General features: G+C 39.0%; 1 long non-coding RNA gene across 1 annotated transcript; it reads left to right on the top strand.

Annotated features, from left to right (window-relative positions):
- The first annotated feature begins 2,461 nt into the window (after positions 1-2,461).
- Positions 2,462-7,817, top strand: LOC140501717 (uncharacterized). The gene is made up of 3 exons (XR_011966333.1): positions 2,462-2,630; positions 3,407-3,840; positions 7,487-7,817. It is a non-coding gene; the product is annotated as an uncharacterized lncRNA (long non-coding RNA).
- The last annotated feature ends 473 nt before the right edge of the window (positions 7,818-8,290 follow it).

Here is an 8,290-nt window from a genome sequence, read left to right as displayed (position 1 = left end):
AGAGATCTATCACATCTAAATTTTTCAGAATTGTAGCCACCTCAACTTCTTTCTTTTTATTTTCTGATTAGATTTATCTAGTTCTGAGAGAGGAAAGTTGAGGCCTTCCACCAGTATAGTTTTATTATCTATTTCCTCCTGTCAACTCATTCAACTTCTCTTTCAAAAATTTAGATGCTATACCATTGGGTGCATGTAGGGTTAGTACTGATATGATTTCATTGTCTATGGTATCTTTTAGCAAGATATAGTTTCCTTCTTTATCTCTTTTAATTAGGTCTATTTTTGCTTTTGCTTTATTTGAGATCGAGTTTGCTACCCCTGTTTTTTTTGCTTCAGCTGAAGCATAATAGATTCTGCTCCAACCCCTTACCTTTTTACCCCGTGTGCATTTCTTTGCTTCAAATGTGTTTCTGGTAAACAAGATATTGTAGGATTGTTTTTTAATCCATTTTGCTTTCTGCTTCTGTTTTATAGGTGAGTTCATCCCATTCACATTTATAACTATGATAACTGTGTATTTCCCTTCATGCTGTTTTTTTATTGTTTTTCCAAATTTCTCTCTTATCCCCACCTTTCCCTCCTCACAAGCATTTTACTTCTGATCATTGCCTTCCTCAAAATATCTTACCTTTTTCCAGTCCCTCCTCCTCGTTCTATTACCTCAGTCCCTTTTTCTTTATAAGGTAAGATAGATTCCTATATCCAATTGAGTATGTATGTTATTCCCTCTTTGAGTCAGTTTTGATGAGACTAAGGTTTAAGCTTTGCCTGCCACCCCCACCCACCATCTTTCTCTCTATTGGGCTAACATTTTCACGTCTCTTTCATGTGAGATAATTTACCCCATTCTATTCCCCCCTCCTTCCAGTGCAATTTTCTTTCTCACCTCTTTATTTTGTCTTTGGGGGTGTCATCCCATGAAAGTCACCTTATATCCACACCCTCTGTCTACATATACTCCTTCTAATTGCTCTTGTAATAAAGCTGTTAAGAGTTACAAATATTACTATATAGATATATAAACAATTTAACCTTATTGAATTTCTTATGTTTTCTCTTTCTTGTTCCTTTTTTACGTTTTTGTGCTTCCCTTGAGTCTTGTATTTGGAAGTCAAATTTTTTATTCTGCTCTGGTCTTTTAATTAGAAATGCTTGAAAGTTCTCTATTTCATTAAATATTACTTTTTCCCTGAAAGATTATATTTAATTTTGTTGGTAAATGATTCTTGGTTGTAATTCTAATTCTTTTGCCCTCTGATAAATCATATACTAAGTTGACTGGTTCTTTAACGTGGAAGATGCCAAATCCTGCTTAATCCTGACTGAAAATCCATGATATTTGAATTGTTTCTTTTTGGTGGCATGCAATACTTTCTCCTTGATCTGTGAGTTCTGGAATTTGGCTATGATTTTCCTGGGAGTTTTCCTTTCAAGTGGTGATTGGTGGGTTCTTTCAATTTCTATTTTGCCCTCTGGTTCTAATATATCAGGGCCTTTTTCTTTGATAATTCCTTGAAAGATGTTGTCCAAGCTTTTTTTTTTTTTAAATCATGGCTTTCAGGTATTCCAATAATTTTTAGGTTATCTCTCCTGAATCTATTTTCTAGGTCATTTGTTTTTTTTCCAGTGAGAAATTTCACATTTTCTTCTTTTTCTGCTTTTTTTGATTTCCTTTTATTTTATCTTGATGTCTCACAGAGTCACTAGTTTCCACTTGTTCAATTTTAACTTTTAAGGAATTATTTTTTCATTGAGCTTTTGTGCTTCCTATTCCATTTTGCCAGTTCCATTTTGTCAGGAATTACTTTCCTCAGTAAATTTTTGTATATCTTTTCCCATGTGATTAACTCTCTTTTTCATGATTCTCTTGCATCACTCGTTTCTTTTCCCAATTTTTCTTCTGTTTCTCTAATTTACTTTTTAAAATCCTTTTTAAGCTCTTCCAGGAATTCTTTTTTGGACCTGAGACTAAATTACATTTTTCTTTGTGGTTTCACATGTAACCACTTTGACATTTATTATCCTCTTCTAAGTTTATGCCTTGATCTTCCCTATCACCATTGTAATGTTCTATAGCCTAGCACTTAAAAAAAAACTTTTTTTTTTGCTCATTTATTTCTGCCATTTTTTTATGGCTTGGTGTTTTTATGTGAGAGTTGGACTCTAGTCCTGCACTGTCTCAAGCTTTTTGTGCCAGGGTTCTGGGTCTTACTACTGGCTTGCAGTGGGCTTCAGGGCTTAGCTGTTTGCTTTCTATAGTGGGCAAGCTTCCCTTCTGGCTTATACTGGGGGTGTGGGGCCTCCCATGGGTCTGGGGTTTAGCTGTTAGTTAGCTCTGGGGTTAGAGCCTTGCTGCTGGGTTGCTTTGGAAATAGGGCTTCTCTGCTAACAGGCCCCAGAAGAGTTAATTTGTTACTAATCTGCCCAAGGGGTGGGGCCTTCCTGTTGGGTTGCCAAGGAAACAGAATCTCTCCACTTAAGTCCCCAGGGATGAGGTTTCACTGAAGATGGGGTCAAGGCCTCACCAGTGGCCCATGATGATGGCTAGGGTGGAGACCTTGCTCCATGACACAGACTGCTCACTTGCCTAGGGGGCTGCTGGCTGGCAGGAGAATGAGGTCTCTAAGGTGGATTGCTCAAGGCTTAGAGCCCTGATGTAGGCCCTCTGCTGTGGGACTGGCTATTTCAGCTACTGAAGCTGTTATTGGACCTCCCTCCCCTCCCACTCTCCCTTTTGAGTCATTTTCCCCAGGAACTAAATCTAGCCTGTGTGAATCTGGATCCAGGATATGTTGTGAGAGGTATCCTCTCTTGGCTCAAGGAGAAATCTTGGGGACTCATCCAGAATTAGAGTTTTTACTCCAATTAACCTTAATTTAAAAAAAAAAAATTAGGGTAGAGGTAGACCTGCATATAATTGATACTTATATGAATTTGATTTATTTTTATTTGTTCTACTTGACCTATTATTTGATGTTTGACCTCTATTTGGAATTTGTTATTATTATATAAGGAACCAATGGAGAACAACAGACCATTCTGTGATATGTTTTAGGGGACCCTGGCAAGATTTTGTCCAGTCCTCTCTCTGGCTTATTCTATACATTTGCAGACACCTAGTAGAGATAGGTTTGAGTTGCCAGATGTGTTATAGGGACACCTAAGAGTAATTTTCACCCAGGATAGTATGGTTTCTCACCTGAAGGTAACAGGGTGACTTTTAGTCAACTCTAAATCTTTAATTCCTATTGGGAGAGTTCTGCATGCTCTGTGATCTCAGTTGAGACTGAACTTCCCTTCTGAGGGAGGAAGCTTGTTTTTTTCCTTTCACTTTCTTTACTTTTTTCTTTTGTTAATTGTTCAATTTTTCATTTTAATTGTTCACTTTTTCCTTGTTCTTTAGAGTTGGAACAGGACCTTGCAAAGAAACCAAAATGAAACACAACAGGAAGATGGTATCGTATGAGAACTATATGAAGTGCCATTTGCATACTGAATTTGTATACTTCTATATTTGGAGATAAGTTCTCATCTCCAGGCCCACTAACGATGGAGGATCTCACAAAAGACTATTAACTTGGTGATTATTAAAGGACTGTATTGAATGGAATGCTGAAACTCTTTGCATGACCTTCAGTAGGTCATTGAAATATGTACCACCAAGACTTTGTTGAAACTCCTTATTTAAAGGCACTGGGGGAGGCTTTTGTATAGACATTGCTTTTTCCCCAGGTCCCTAGAGAACTATCCAGAATTGAGAATATGAATAATGTGCCTGATGCACCCTAATTGATTTGCTGGGGACAGAAGATATTTGGCTGCAGGGAGGCTGAAAAGGTGAGTATAACAGGAAAGATAGACTTGGGCTTGTACCTTTTGTGCCTCTTGCTGAGTTGGCATATCTTACACTTTGGGACGATGAAGCAATCTTTCATGATTTCCTGTGCTTATGCACTATATCAAAGAAGATTGGTTACTGAGCCATGGAAGAGTTAGCCAGTTTGATTGCTCCCTGCTGAGGAGAGATGGCTTCTGGCTTTTCCTTCAAGGAGCACTCTTCCTTGGGACATAGTCAATCAGTTAGCAAACACATTGTTTATATATGCCAGGCACTGTGCTAAAAACTGAAGGAAGCTTCCTCCCCTCCCCTCCTACCTCAAAGGAGCAAAAACCAGAGTTTAAATCCAACCCCAGACACATACCAGCTGTGTGACCTTGGGCAAATCACTTAACCACTGTTTGTCTCTGTTTCTTCTCCTATATCCCAGGGTTATTGTGAGGATCAAGTGAGATGGTAATTGTAAAGTACTTAGCATAGTGCCTGCACATAGTAAGTGCTATATGAAAGTGATTATTATTAAACATGCAAATGACTATATACAAACAAAATATGTACAGGGTAAGTTGCAAATAACAGAAGAAAGATATTAGAATAGAGGGGTATGGTAAAGGCTTCTTGCAGAAGGTGGGATACTAGCTGAGACTTGGAGGGAATCTGGGAAGCCTTGAAGCAGAAAGGAGAAGGGAGAGCATTGTAAGCATGATGGACAACTGGAAAGCTAGAAGATGGAGTATGTTATATGAGGAATAGCGAGAAGTCTGCTGTCACCAAATGGCAAAGCACATCGAAGGGCTTAAAATGTAAAATTAGGAAAATAGGAAGTGGGACAGAGAATTTTGTGTTTTAACATAGAAGTAGAAGGGAGCCACTGGTATTTGTTAAATGGGACAGGGAGCATCACAGTCAGATCTGTGCTTTAGAAAGGTCAATTTGGTACCTGAGTAGAGCTTAAACCAGAGACTTGAACCATTCTGGGAGAATAACTAGAAGCCTTTTTGTAATAGTCCAAGGTATGCAGTGATGAAGGCCTGCACCAGGTTGATGGCAACTCAGAGACAAAGGGATATATAAGAGAGATGTTGCAAAGACAAAATCAACAGTGTTGTGTTTTTATGGTATGTTGTGGGGTGCCCTTGAAAGAATTCACAGACTCAGACCATCTCTAACCCAAGCACATTGAAAGTAATGCCTCGCTGAAGTGGGCTGAGTTCCAAGAAGAAACTGTCAGGCTAGTGAGACCAAGACAGGGATTATTATAGGGTATATGATGCTAATACACCATTATAGAATATATTAATATTAAAAATATAGGAGAGATTTGTTAAGAGATTATGTAATAGGGGAAGGGGTCCCAGTCTCAGTGGAACTGAACACGCAATTGCCCACAATGCATACAGATAAACCCTTTTGGGGGGAATATATATAGGTTAATAATATTATAATAAGCCTCTCTACATCAGAAGTTCACCTAAAGGACAGTCTTTGCTATTACTGCACAGATGCCTACTTAGGGAAAGTCTTTTCTATTGTTTTGGGGTCCACTTGCTGCATAGGCATCTTGGTGGTGCTGCTTCTAATTGGCTGGTTATTGTGGTTCTATATGAGATTAGATGGATGTGGTTGTGATTGAACACATGGACATGTTTGCTGTTTCTGTGAGGAATTTGAGTTCATGATAGACTTACTGTTTCTGTGAGAAATATGAGAATTGGGTCTGGGGGTAGTGGCTAGTTAGAGGCAGTGACTAGGATATCATCACATAGTACACCTGCTGTTCAGTGAGGCCCCTAAGGAAGTTATAATATTGGGGCTGGGGGCAGTTTTATTAGGATTCCATCAACAGGACATGGAAATAAATTGGATATTCTGGTTAGAGAGAGTGAGGAGTTTAGGATGACATCTAGGATGTTAGTCTAGATGACCAAAAGGATGATGGTGCCCTCCACAGTAACAGGAAACAGTGGGGGGGGGGGGGGAAGGAATTTTGAGGAGAAAGAGTTCAGTTTTGGTCATGTTGAGTTTAAGATATCTACAGGACATCCAGTTTGAGATGTTTAATAGATAGTTGGAGATGTGAGACTAAAGGTTAGAAGAAAGGTTAAGGCTAGATAAATACCTCTGAGAATCATCAGCATAGAGATAATTAAATCCATAGGAGGTGATCACCAAGTGAGATAGCATAGAGGGAGAAGAGAAGAGGAACCTACTCAGATGAAGATCCATTAAAGGAAACTAAGAAGGAAAAATCAACAGGTAGGAGAGATCAGTGTCATGAAAACCTAAAGGGAAAACAGTATCAAATAGAAGATAGTTATTAACAGTGTCAAGAAGCATGAAGGTTGAGCAAAGACCATTAGATCTGGCAATTTATCTAGCAAAGATGGATGGATCAAGCAAGGGCTATTTAAGGATAAGGGAGACATGGGGATATTTGTAGGCAGCTGAAAAACCAATAGATAAGGAGAAATTGAAAATCAGTGAGATTATATATAACTAGGGAAAAATAAAATACTAGATAAAAGTTTAAAAAAAGAAAAAGAAAATAAATGAAAGAATGGGGATGATAGAGTTGTAGTTTGTTGGAGAAGAAGGGAATGCTATGGAATTACTTGTGCACATAGAAACATTTGCTGTGGCAAGGAGGATGGCCACCTCTTCATCTCCTCATGAAGGAGGAGATAATGGTAGAAAGCATCTAAGTGACATGAAATAAGGAGGGGGGAAAGAAGTAACTCTTGACCAATGTCCTCCATTATTTCAGTGAAATATGAAGCAAAGTTGTCAGGTAAAAGGGAGAGGGGAGGAGACAAGAAGTTGGAGGAGAGATGAAAAGGTCTAGAAAAGCTACTGTGGTGAGTGGGATAATGAGTCAACTAGGGAGCCCAACTGAGATTATATAAGATAAATTTATAGTGGATATAGTCAACACATGATTTCCTCCAGCTTCGTTCACCATGTGAATAGGAGAGAAAGCAGGGGCTGCTGAGGTCATCCAAGGCTAGGGCTTGAAAGAACAAGATCATTAATAGAATAAAGGGGTAAAGGAACTCAGCAACAGAGGATAGTATGGCATTGAACTGACTCACCAAGAAGTTAAAATGGGGAAGGAAGGAAAGTGTAGTCAGCACAGGACTGATGACCTGGGAAAGATCTGAAGGGTAGAGGGCTTGGAGGTTGGTGAGGATGATCAATAGGGCTAAGGGTTGTAAGGCAGAGAGAAGGATGGAATAGCAAGAGACCATGATCAGATAAAGGAATTTCAGTTCATGAATACTGAAGTGGAACATTTGTGGGTGAAGGGGAGATTAAGGGCAAGATCATCCCTGTGTGAGGTAGAATAGAGGAGTAGATCATGAGAATTAAATAAATTTAGGAATTTAGCCAATACCAATTCTCCCTTGGACTACCATTGAGGCTGAAGAGGATTTTTCTCCCTCTCCCTCAGCAATGGTAAATAAACAAATATGGCAGCAAGAACATATGTTTGCCCTAAGCAAATCTGAGACTGAACTCAATTCACCCTCTACCCATTCTGTTGTATATTCTGGACTGAGGAAACTAGATGTTTCCAGCTTTGGTTGCTCCTTGGGAGTGCAAGAGATCGGTTACTGATTGATGAACTGATGGTGCTTTCTACAACAGTTCCTCAGAGGAGAATATGACTGGCTAGGAGGATGTTGCAACTGAAATGAATAGAAAACTTCAAGCTATCCCCTGTCTGGCCAGCAGATTTGGACTTTGTGAATTATTCTGACAGTATGTATCCAAGGCAAATAGGAAAACTTGTGTAGTCCTATGAAGATATCTGTACTTCCCAGGAGAGGATACGAGGAATGATAAGTTATTATTTCACATTTTAAGTATCTGTCAATGTGTACTTATGAGTCTTTTGTATTTCAAACATTCCTTTCATGATAGAAGAAATAAACAGCTTTTTTATACCTAATACCTAATTTGTGTACTAAGCACCTTTTCTGAAAGGATTGTATTGATCCTTTTTAGGAAACTATACTTCATCTTTTACCTCCAGAACTCCAGGCTGAGTGCAGGAACCAGAGAAAAGAAGAAAATCTTGATTCCTCCCTCTCCTATATTTTTAAGGATCAGGTTCCTCCCAGATGAATCTGGATCTGCTTGAGCCAAGTGAAGGAGCCCCATTTGGGGAAGCTCCCACTCTAGTCAAGTGGAATCAATGTCAGGCTCCCTGTCCCATAGTTTGCAATCCCTTATTTTCTTCCTTTTAAAAAACATTGGTCACCTGCCCTTCTCTAATCCTCTAATATCTCTCATTCTCCATCATCTTTTTAAAAAATTGCACTGGTCCTTTTTGAAGACTTGTTTTTTTCTTCCCTGTGGTAATTGTTTATATTTGTGTCTTCTGAATTTTATTTTTGGTCCTTCTCTCCACATTGGCAGGCTGTGTTGGCCTCTCGCTCTGGGCTCCAC

The sequence above is a fragment of the Notamacropus eugenii genome, chromosome 4, assembly GCF_028372415.1.
Source record: "Notamacropus eugenii isolate mMacEug1 chromosome 4, mMacEug1.pri_v2, whole genome shotgun sequence".
NCBI classification, from domain to species: Eukaryota; Metazoa; Chordata; class Mammalia; order Diprotodontia; family Macropodidae; genus Notamacropus; species Notamacropus eugenii.
This window is presented reverse-complemented; position numbering and strand designations above follow the sequence as displayed.